Genomic DNA, 9,415 nt, shown 5'->3' on the forward strand with positions numbered 1-9,415 from the left:
ATTTGCCAGGGAATGTTTACTAACCATTTTAAGACTCTAGCAGAAAACATGCCTTTCCTTCAATAGGTATTGCGAAAAAGTCAGACCTGAGTTATGGGAGGGTGGCTGAAGGGAGGTATCTGTCTTAGAATGACTAAAGCCCTATCCCCTATGAACTGAAAGAGGTTGCCTCAGGTTAATTATGGGCACCTGAGTCTAATTAAGGGCAGCCTGTGACCTTTAAAAACCTCTTCCACTGAGAAAGGGGAGGAGAGGTGAGAAGCAAGGTGCAGAACAGTTGTGTGTGGTAAGGGGAAAGACTCCTCCTAGGTAAAGAGCTGTTTTACCCTACAAGGGGAAGCCTTGTATTTGGGGAAGGGGCCTTTGTTCCCAACATTGCTGGGCCAAGAGTGGTTAGACAGGGTGTCTGGTGACCAGTAGCTGGTATAAGAGTTAGGAAATCTAATTTTATTTTTGTTTATGTTTAAAGAAGCCTTTTGGGCCTACACTGTAAAATATTGTAAATAAGCCAATGTGAACTATTAAACCTCTCGAGTGGGACTGATTTACGTCAGGTCCCTTCAACACCAGAGAGGCAACGCTGAATCCTGCCATGATGAAAGAGGTATACTGTCATAGTACGCAAAAGCTAAGAATCCAGGAAATTGTTTTCTCAATCAATCAGCTCATTCCCCCTCCTACCACAATTTATTCTAACACCTAAAGCTACCGTGTGCATCATCCCCAGAGAGAGTACTTGCTTCATCACACAAAAACACATGAAAATTCTTAACGCTAAGTGGCATCTGAGATAATCTTTGACTAAGATTAAATCAGACATCTCTTCAGAAGTTCAGAGCCTTATATAGGAACAGATATGAAATGTGTCAACCCTGCCTACAATGACCGCTCATTCGTGCTAACTGACTTTGATCTCTCAATGGTTTTTTAAATGCATCTTTACAGTGTTTCAGATGCATTATATGCCTAACAGGGTGAACATTCCAAATGATATCTAGATGAATTATGCTTTAACATTATATCATAATTCTTCATCTCTTTATAACTTTAAAAGTGTACTTAGCGGTAGCGTGCACTCAAGTGCAAATCAACTAAGTCATTTCATGATTCCATTAGCTTTGATTTTAACTTTGTTTATTCTGCAAACAGATTTTAAAATTGACTCTGTAATGAAACGAAGATTAGGGTAAGAAACCAGCTAAGGTAAGACATTTCTAAGGGTATGTCTACACGACGAAATTAGGTCGAATTTATAGAAGCCGGTTTTATAGAAATCAGTTGTATACAGCCAATTGTGTGTGTCCCCACAGAAAATGCTCTAAGTGCATTAAGTCAGCGGCCCGCGTCCACAGTACCGAGGCTAGCGTCGACTTCTGGAGCATTGCACTATGGGTAGCTATCCCACAGTTCCCGCAGTCTCCGCCGCCCATTGGAATTCTGGGTTGAGATCCCAATGCCTGAATGATGCAAAACAGTGTCGCGGGGGGTTCTGGGTACATGTCATCAGGCCCCTTCCCCTCCGTCAGAGCAACGGCAGACAATTGATTCGCACCTTTTTACCTGGGTTACCTGTGCAGACAACATACCATGCCAAGCATGAAGCCCGCTGAGCTCAGCGTCACCATATGCCCTCTGGGTGCCGGCAGACGTGGTACTGCATTGCTACACAGCAGCAGCTAATTGCCTTTTGGCAGTAGACGGTGCAGTATGACTGGTAGCCTTCATCGGCGATCTGGGTGCTGGCAGACGTGGGGCTGCATTGCTACACAGCAGCAGCCCCTTGCCTTTTGGTAGAAGATGGTATATTACGACTGGTATCTGTCGTCGTCGTACTGCCTTCCCAATGACGATGATGGCGATCAGTTGTAGTATGCTATTTTCTGCCAAGTGCCCAGTATTTTCTGCCAAGCACCCAGAAGATGCTGAGGGCTATCAGTCATGCTGCACCGTCGTCTGCCAGCTTAAGATGTAAAAAATAGATTTGTTCTGTATTCATTTGCTCCCCCACCACCTCCATGAAATCAACAGCCTGCTAACCCCAGGGTTTTGAGTTCAATCTTTGGGGGGGCCATTCTGTGTGACAGTTGTTTGTGTTTCTCCCTGATGCACAGCCACCTTTGTTGATTTTAATTCCCTGTACCTGTACGTCATGTCATCACTCGCCCCTCCCTCCGTCCGTCAGATACCAGTTTTGTGCCTTTTTTCAGACCAGACGCCATAGCACTGGGATCATGGAGCCCACTCAGATCACCGCAGCAATTATGAGCACTATGAACACCGTGCGCATTGTCCTGGAGTATATGCAGAGCCAGGACATGCCAAAGAGTTACCTGTGCTGATGAGCTCTGCATGGTCACCTGTGCTTTCCACGCTGGGCAAACAGAAAATGAAATTCAAACGTTCACGGGGCTTTTCCTGTCTACCTGGTCAGTGCATCTGAGTTGAGAGTGCTGTCCAGAGCAGTCACAATGAAGCACCGTGGGATAGCTCCCGGAGGCCAATAATGTCGAATTCCATTCACACTACCCCAATTCTGACCCGCTAAGGCCGATTTTATCGCTAATCCCCTCGTCAGAGGTGGAGTAAAGAAACCGGTTTAAAGGGCCCGAAAAAAAGGGACTTAGCCGTGTGAACGTGTCCAGGCTTAATTCGATTTAACGCTGCCAAATTCGACCTAAACTCATAGGGTAGACCAGGCCTAAGGGGGACACATCCTCTTCCTTCAGGACATAAACTAATCACGGACTTCCCAGGATTGGGAAGAAGGTTGGAATGTTGAGATAGATTCTCTTCCCTGATACACTACTAGGGTGACCAGATGTCCCAATTTTATAGGGACAGTCCTGATTTTGGGGTCTTTTTCTTAGATAGGCTCCTATTACTCCCCACCCCCGTCCTGATTTTTCACATTTGCTGTCACATTTGCCCTATTCATTACCAATATAGGATTAATGGGCTGAAAGGGAACAGTAAAGAGGGATGGCCTCTTGGAGAATTCTCCAATGCATGTGGCACGCAAGATGGTTAGGGCCAAAGCAGGCATCTCTAAACTAACTTGTAAGCCCCCCACTGTAGTGGCATGCTGGGGTGTGGCCAGGGCTCAAAAGCTCAGAACAGCCAATGGGTAGTTGTGCAAATTAAGGAGATGAATAAGTGATTTCATGCCGTCTTTCTAGCCCCTTAGCCTGGTCTCCTGCTGCAGCATAGAATCTGGCCCATTATTCATAATGGGCCACAAGAGGTTCCCCCCACCTTCTTCTGGAGTGTCTGTATCCTGAAGACGGGATAAAGGACTGAAAAATGAGGCATCCAAAATCTTTACCTAAGGCTACAGCTGCTTTTTAAAATTTCGATTCTGCAGGATAGGTACACGGAAAGCCATTGCTATGTGTCACAAAACCAGAGTAGCTTTTAAAAAAAGGAAAAGGTGGACTAAGCTAATGGGAAGGAGAGCCCTTGAGATAAAGGTAGTCTGTGTGTGTGTGTTTAAAATTCTTTGAAGGTTTGGCGAATCAGGACTACCATGACTCATAGAAAGTAGCTTTATTTCAGGGGACTTCCCCATATCAATCCATCTGCCCTTTTTTTTTTTTTTTTTTTTTTTTTTAGTCCAGAGTGGCTAAAAGTTTGGCCAGCTGCGATTGTGGGGCTTAAGGTTGCATGTCATGTGGATATGGAGTTTGAGGATCCGAAGTTCTTCGGGGGGAGGTGTAAGTGCCCAAGAACTAACTGTGGTATATGACACCCATCAAAGGGTTAATTCATAAAAACCACTTCTGGGAAACTGCTAGCCAACAGCATCAGCTAGCCTCATAATTGGTTCTGATGATGTGATGCTTCCTTTTCTTTGCTCAATGTCCTCTCACACTAACTTCCCCGGGGAAGCAGGGCGGTTAATATGGAGAGTTCTGGAATACACCAGAAGATTCCAGCATTCCCCTAGCCCAGTCATTTTTATAAACTCTTAATTGGAGATATATGAAGTGCCATGATCTAGCAGATAGATCAAGGAATCAGGACACTGAGTTCTAATCCTGGCTCTGACACAGCCTTCTGAAGTCAGAGACAAGTCCAGATCCTCAAAGGTATTTAGGCTCCTTGATTTCAGCCAGTGGGAGTTAGGAGCCTAAATACCTTTCAGGATCTGGGCCTTAACCTCTGAATCTGTTTCTCACCAGGGCCACCCAGAGTGGGGGGCAAGTGGGGCAATTTGCCCCGGACCCCGCAGGGGCCCCCACGAGAATATAGTATTCTATAGTATTGCAAATTTTTTTTTATGGAAGGGGCCCCCGAAATTGCTTTGACCTGGGCCCCCTGAATCCTCTGAGCAGCCCTGTTTCTCACTTGTAAAATGGTGATAACACTTGAATACATGTGAGTGTTGCAAGGGTTAGTTAGTTAAAATTCCCCTTGCAAATATAAAGTGCTATATAAATGCTAAATACTATCACTTTAATCATAATAAATTGGCATAATTCATGGTCCTGATCACAACTTGTCCAGAGAACATGCATAATGCACAGACACTCAGAAGGGTATATCATTCATTATAATGACTTTGTACAGTCTAGGGAAAGGATATTAGTCAGTACTAAATATTTGTGCTATCTCCAGAATGGCCCACAATTAGTACATTGTGAAATACGTTTCCTTTTCCCTACTAGGTTTGTTTGCAGTTTGTATTCTGCAGTAAAAGCTGTTCCTTTTAATACAATATGACTTATGGGAAGATAGAAAATAACAGCATTAAGCAGACTTGGCTTTGGCTCTATTGGGACAAGAATTATAGCTAAAAGAAAGAGTTACAATGCTTCTCTGAGTTTATTTAAAAACAAGTTCTACCCCTACAGTTTTTGAGCACCTGTCACGGGGCTTATTGCTCACCCTTGAGGTCCTGCCGTATGGCTGCATCTGGGGATTAGCTCCTTTCTGGTCAGACGCCCCCTCTCGATGGTTGCTCATACCACATGCCCCCCTTGCTCTCCAAGACTCATGGTGCTCCCTCTTCATGACTCAGCACTCCAGCCCATTCACTGTATTGTTCTCCCCTTCCAGGGTATCAAAATCCCACTCTGTCCTCTGCTCTACACTGTCTTCCAGTCCAAGACTAGGTCTGTACCACTTTCCCAAGGGCTGGTAGGGGAAATTGGGCCTGCTGTTTACTCTGAGTTCCAGCCCAGGGACCTTGTCCAGCAACTACTGTCTACTGGCTCCCAGGCCCTATTGTGATTTCCCAGGACTCCTTCATATCTTCTGGCCCCCTCCTTTGGGTTTACCATCCCAAACTCCCTCATCCCAGGGAACAACTGAAGACTACTTCCCCTGCAGCCCTCTTCTGTCATCAGCTTGCTGGCTTCATACAACCTCAGCCTGCCCATGCCCAGCTGGGCTCCATCATCAATTAACCTTTCAGGCCCTGGCTCTCCCCGAGATGGAGCCTACCAAGTTAGTTGCCCCAACAACCTGCTTTGCCTTGTGTGGCATGGATAACCCATCACAGAGCCTCACAATCTTTAGCGGATCTGATCTATACAACACCCCTGTGATGTATTATCCCAGTGTTACAGATGGGGAGTTGAGGCACAGGGTGGAGTAAATTCCTTGACCAAGGTCCAATAGGAAAATCAGTGGCTGAGACTAAAAACAAGGTCTCCTGAGTCACGAGCCAGTGCCTGGTCCACTGGACCATCCAGCCACACAATCATCAAGACTGGAGATGAGCCTCCACAAACCCTCCCAGAGGGACTCATCCTAAAAGAGAAATTATCCTTTTAACGTGGCTGAGGAAACAAGAGGCCTGCTACTAGCACCACTGACCCATTTCCCTTCTGGTATTTCTACTGCTCTCTCTTGCTATTTATCAGTTTTCCTCCTCTGAAGGGAGATGATATTTTCTCCGTAGCCCCTCAGGTCTGAGAGGCTCGGTGTAGAGGAAGTAGCTGTTGGGCGTGGCTGAGGAAGGTTATGGCATGTAGGAGAGAGGGGTGAAGGAGTCCAGGAAGCTGGACAGTGGAGTGAATTAACAGAGGAGCGAGCAGGGCAGAGGGATCAGAGTGGCAGACCAGTCATAGACACTGATAGACTAGAGGGCGATGCTCAACAACATGAGGTGGTGGGCACCTAAATCCTTTAGCGCCAAGAGTCTATTTCTGTACAACCTGGTGCGTCAGTTCTAGTTCCCCACGATTGTACTGCAACCTCTCCGTTCTGAGATTTCAGCCACTTTCGTTTGGTCTTCATGGCTCCCAACCTGGGGCCCGATCCTCCTGCCAGTGGGGCCTGCCTCAGGGCCCTTGTTTCCTCAGCCATACTAAATGATAACTTCTCTTTTGGAATGCAAGTCCCTTGGGCAGGGTTTGTTTGTGGAGATTTTCCCGGCTCAGGCTTTTCTCACCAGTGAAGCAAGCCTGGAGATTTCTTTGGGACTCTTCTGTTGAGACAAGGAGCACAGGGCGACAGAGGATCATGTGTCAGCTTTGCTACTTTGACGCAGCATTGTCTGATATATTTGAGTTAGTAAACAGGGTGAGATGCTTTAAATGACACTGATCACAGCCCCCCCCCACTCCCCAAGTAAGGAAATAGGACTAAGAATGTGTGTACTATCCCTTCCATTCTTCTCCAAGAGACAGATTGCAACTTTGCTATCTGCCCTAGTTATATAGGGATATACGTATCTCATAGAACTGGAAGGGACCCTGAAAGGTCATCGAGTCCAGCCCCCTGCCTTCACTAGCAGGATCAAGTACTGATTTTGCCCCAGATCCTTAAGTAGCTCCCTCAAGGATTGAACTCCCAAGCCTGGATTTAGGAGGCCAATGCTCAAACCACTGAGCTACAACCTGGTCCACTCCAGATAGATGTGCCCCAGGGTCTCCCTGATGCCGCAGAAGGACAGGTGTCAAGGAGGGTGGTGAACCACGCCTGTGCTCACAGCTCCATAAAGGAGCTGCAGGCCGTAGGACTCATTGGTCCCAGTAGCTAAGCCAGCACTGGGGCGGGACGGTACTCAATCACTGCTGCTATTGGCCAGGAGTAAATCTCTACCCGCTGGGAGCTGGTGTAATTTTGATACAGGCGTGTCTGAGTCACAGCACCCCCCACCGCTGCTCCTGGGGCAGTACAGTTTAAAGTTGCCAAATACATGGAACAAATAAGCAGGGAGCAGAGCAGCCGCACAAGCTTTCCCACCCTTTTTGGCAACATGCCTCAACCCTGACTTGGAGAGACCGCCACTTAGCCTGAATGGTAGTGTAGCCTCCATGGTCATTTGGTCTTTGGCCTCTCTGCTAGGAGTGCCCACAGGGCAGCAGTTGGTGGCAAGGGTGATGAGGTTCTTTTGTGTCACGGTCACTTGTCAACTAGGGACTTGTCTTCACTACCCGCCTGGATTGGCGGGTAGAAATCGATCTCTCGGGGATTGAATTATCGCGTCTCGTTGGGACACGACAATCGATCCCTGAATCTATGCGCGTACTCCACCAGCCCAGGTAGGAGTAACTGTTGACGGGGGAGCCGCGGCGGTCGATTTGCCGCCGTCCTCACAGCAGGATAAGTCGGATCAGATACGTCGAATTCAGCTACGCTATTTGCGTAGCTGAATTTGCGTATCTTAAATCAATTTCCTCCCCCAGTGTAGACCTAGCCTAGGACAGTGACCTCAACACCAACTAATTTCAGAAAAATCAGATAAAGATTCATTCACTTGGTTTCAGATTAAAACCAGTAACCTAGAGGGGAAAAAAAGTCTCCCTAACTCACGCTCAGCCCTGAGTGTCAGACTGCTATAAACCCTACTTCAGATGTAGTTATACATTCCCACTTTATTAATGTGCAACTGGTGAGAACCTGGCTTGCAATTTCTTTGTCCAGTGACAAAGCTGTATTTAATCTTTAGCACATTTGCAGTTTCCAGACTGCAGGCCAAATGAGTGATTAGCAGGACAAGCTGAATATGCATTTGTTTGCTGTTTCCAATGGGTTAAACTTAGGGGCAAGATCCAATTATTAAAGTCAGTGGAAATATTCTCAATAACATTGGGGGAATTGGTTCAGGCCCTAAATCACTTAATCCAGTTTTTAATTAAACAGCATTTAATAAATAGGAGGTCGGTTGTTTTAGATGTTAACAATAATGAAAGCTTCATTTTTAAATGAAATTTCACAGGCTCTTTGCCCACAGTGCAGAGGAGGTTATGCCATGCCTTACCTTACATTAGAAATGCAGAATTCACCTTATTGTGATGTTGGCTGTGGTGTGAGAAGACGGAGCTCAATGGAGCTCCAGTGTAGCAGATCAGACTCTACCCCGATATTTTTCCTATCCCTAAAATGTAGTGTTGGTCTCAGTGTCATAAAGGAAAGGATTCTTTTTCATACAGTGAGTTTCAGTATATTTTAGAGTTCACTGCAAGAAGTGGTAACTGCTCTTCACGTCACAAATGGCCTGTTCTCTCTCTCTCTCTCTCTCTCTCTCTCTCTCTCTCTCTCTCTCTCACACAGAAGGGGCCATATGATACACTTCTGACTAAGGGTATGTCTACACTAGCCACTGGATCGGCAGGCAGCAACTAGACACGATAAATCGACCCCCGAGCACTCTCCCGTTGACTCCTGTACTCCAGCGCCGCGAGAGGCACAGGCAGAGTCGACAGGGGAGCGGCAGCAGTCGACTCACCGCGGTGAAGACACCACGGTAAGTCGATCTAAGTACGTCGACTTCAGCTACATTATTCATGTAACTTAGATCGCTCCACCCCCAGGGTAGACCAGGCCTAAGTGTAACTACACTGCAGTTCAAGGCGTGATTGCAGCCTGGGCAGACGTACCTGCACAAGCGCTGCTAAAAGTAGTGGTGTAGCTGCAAAGGCACAGACTAGAACCACGAGTACATACCCAGGGTCCCCAGCATGCTACAGCAACTACACTGCTATTTAGTCAGGCTAGTGCGGGTCTGTGGACCCATTCTGCGGTCACCCCTCATATTGCACTGTAGACATACCCAGAGGGTCAACACAGACATCTACCCAGCCATTTTAGGTTTGTTACAAGACAGGGTTCTGCTGGATCTTCCTGAAAATACATTTGTCATAAACAATGGTGTGGCCTAAAAACATAGTATAAACTTCCTGACAGGGTGTGACGTGTTGGATGTCTGTATAAGGCCAGGTTTCAGAGTAGCAGCCGTGTTAGTCTGTGTCCGCAAAAAGAACAGGAGTACTTGTGGCACCTTAGAGACTAACAAATTTATTAGAGCATAAGCTTTCGTGGACTACAGCCCACTTCTTCGGATGCATATAGAATGGAACATATATTGAGGAGATATATATACACACATACAGAGAGCATGAACAGGTGTATATATATCTCCTCAATATATGTTCCATTCTATATGCATCCGAAGAAGTGGGCTGTA

Source organism: Chrysemys picta, chromosome 3 (genome assembly GCF_011386835.1).
Source record: "Chrysemys picta bellii isolate R12L10 chromosome 3, ASM1138683v2, whole genome shotgun sequence".
Classification (NCBI taxonomy): domain Eukaryota; kingdom Metazoa; phylum Chordata; order Testudines; family Emydidae; genus Chrysemys; species Chrysemys picta.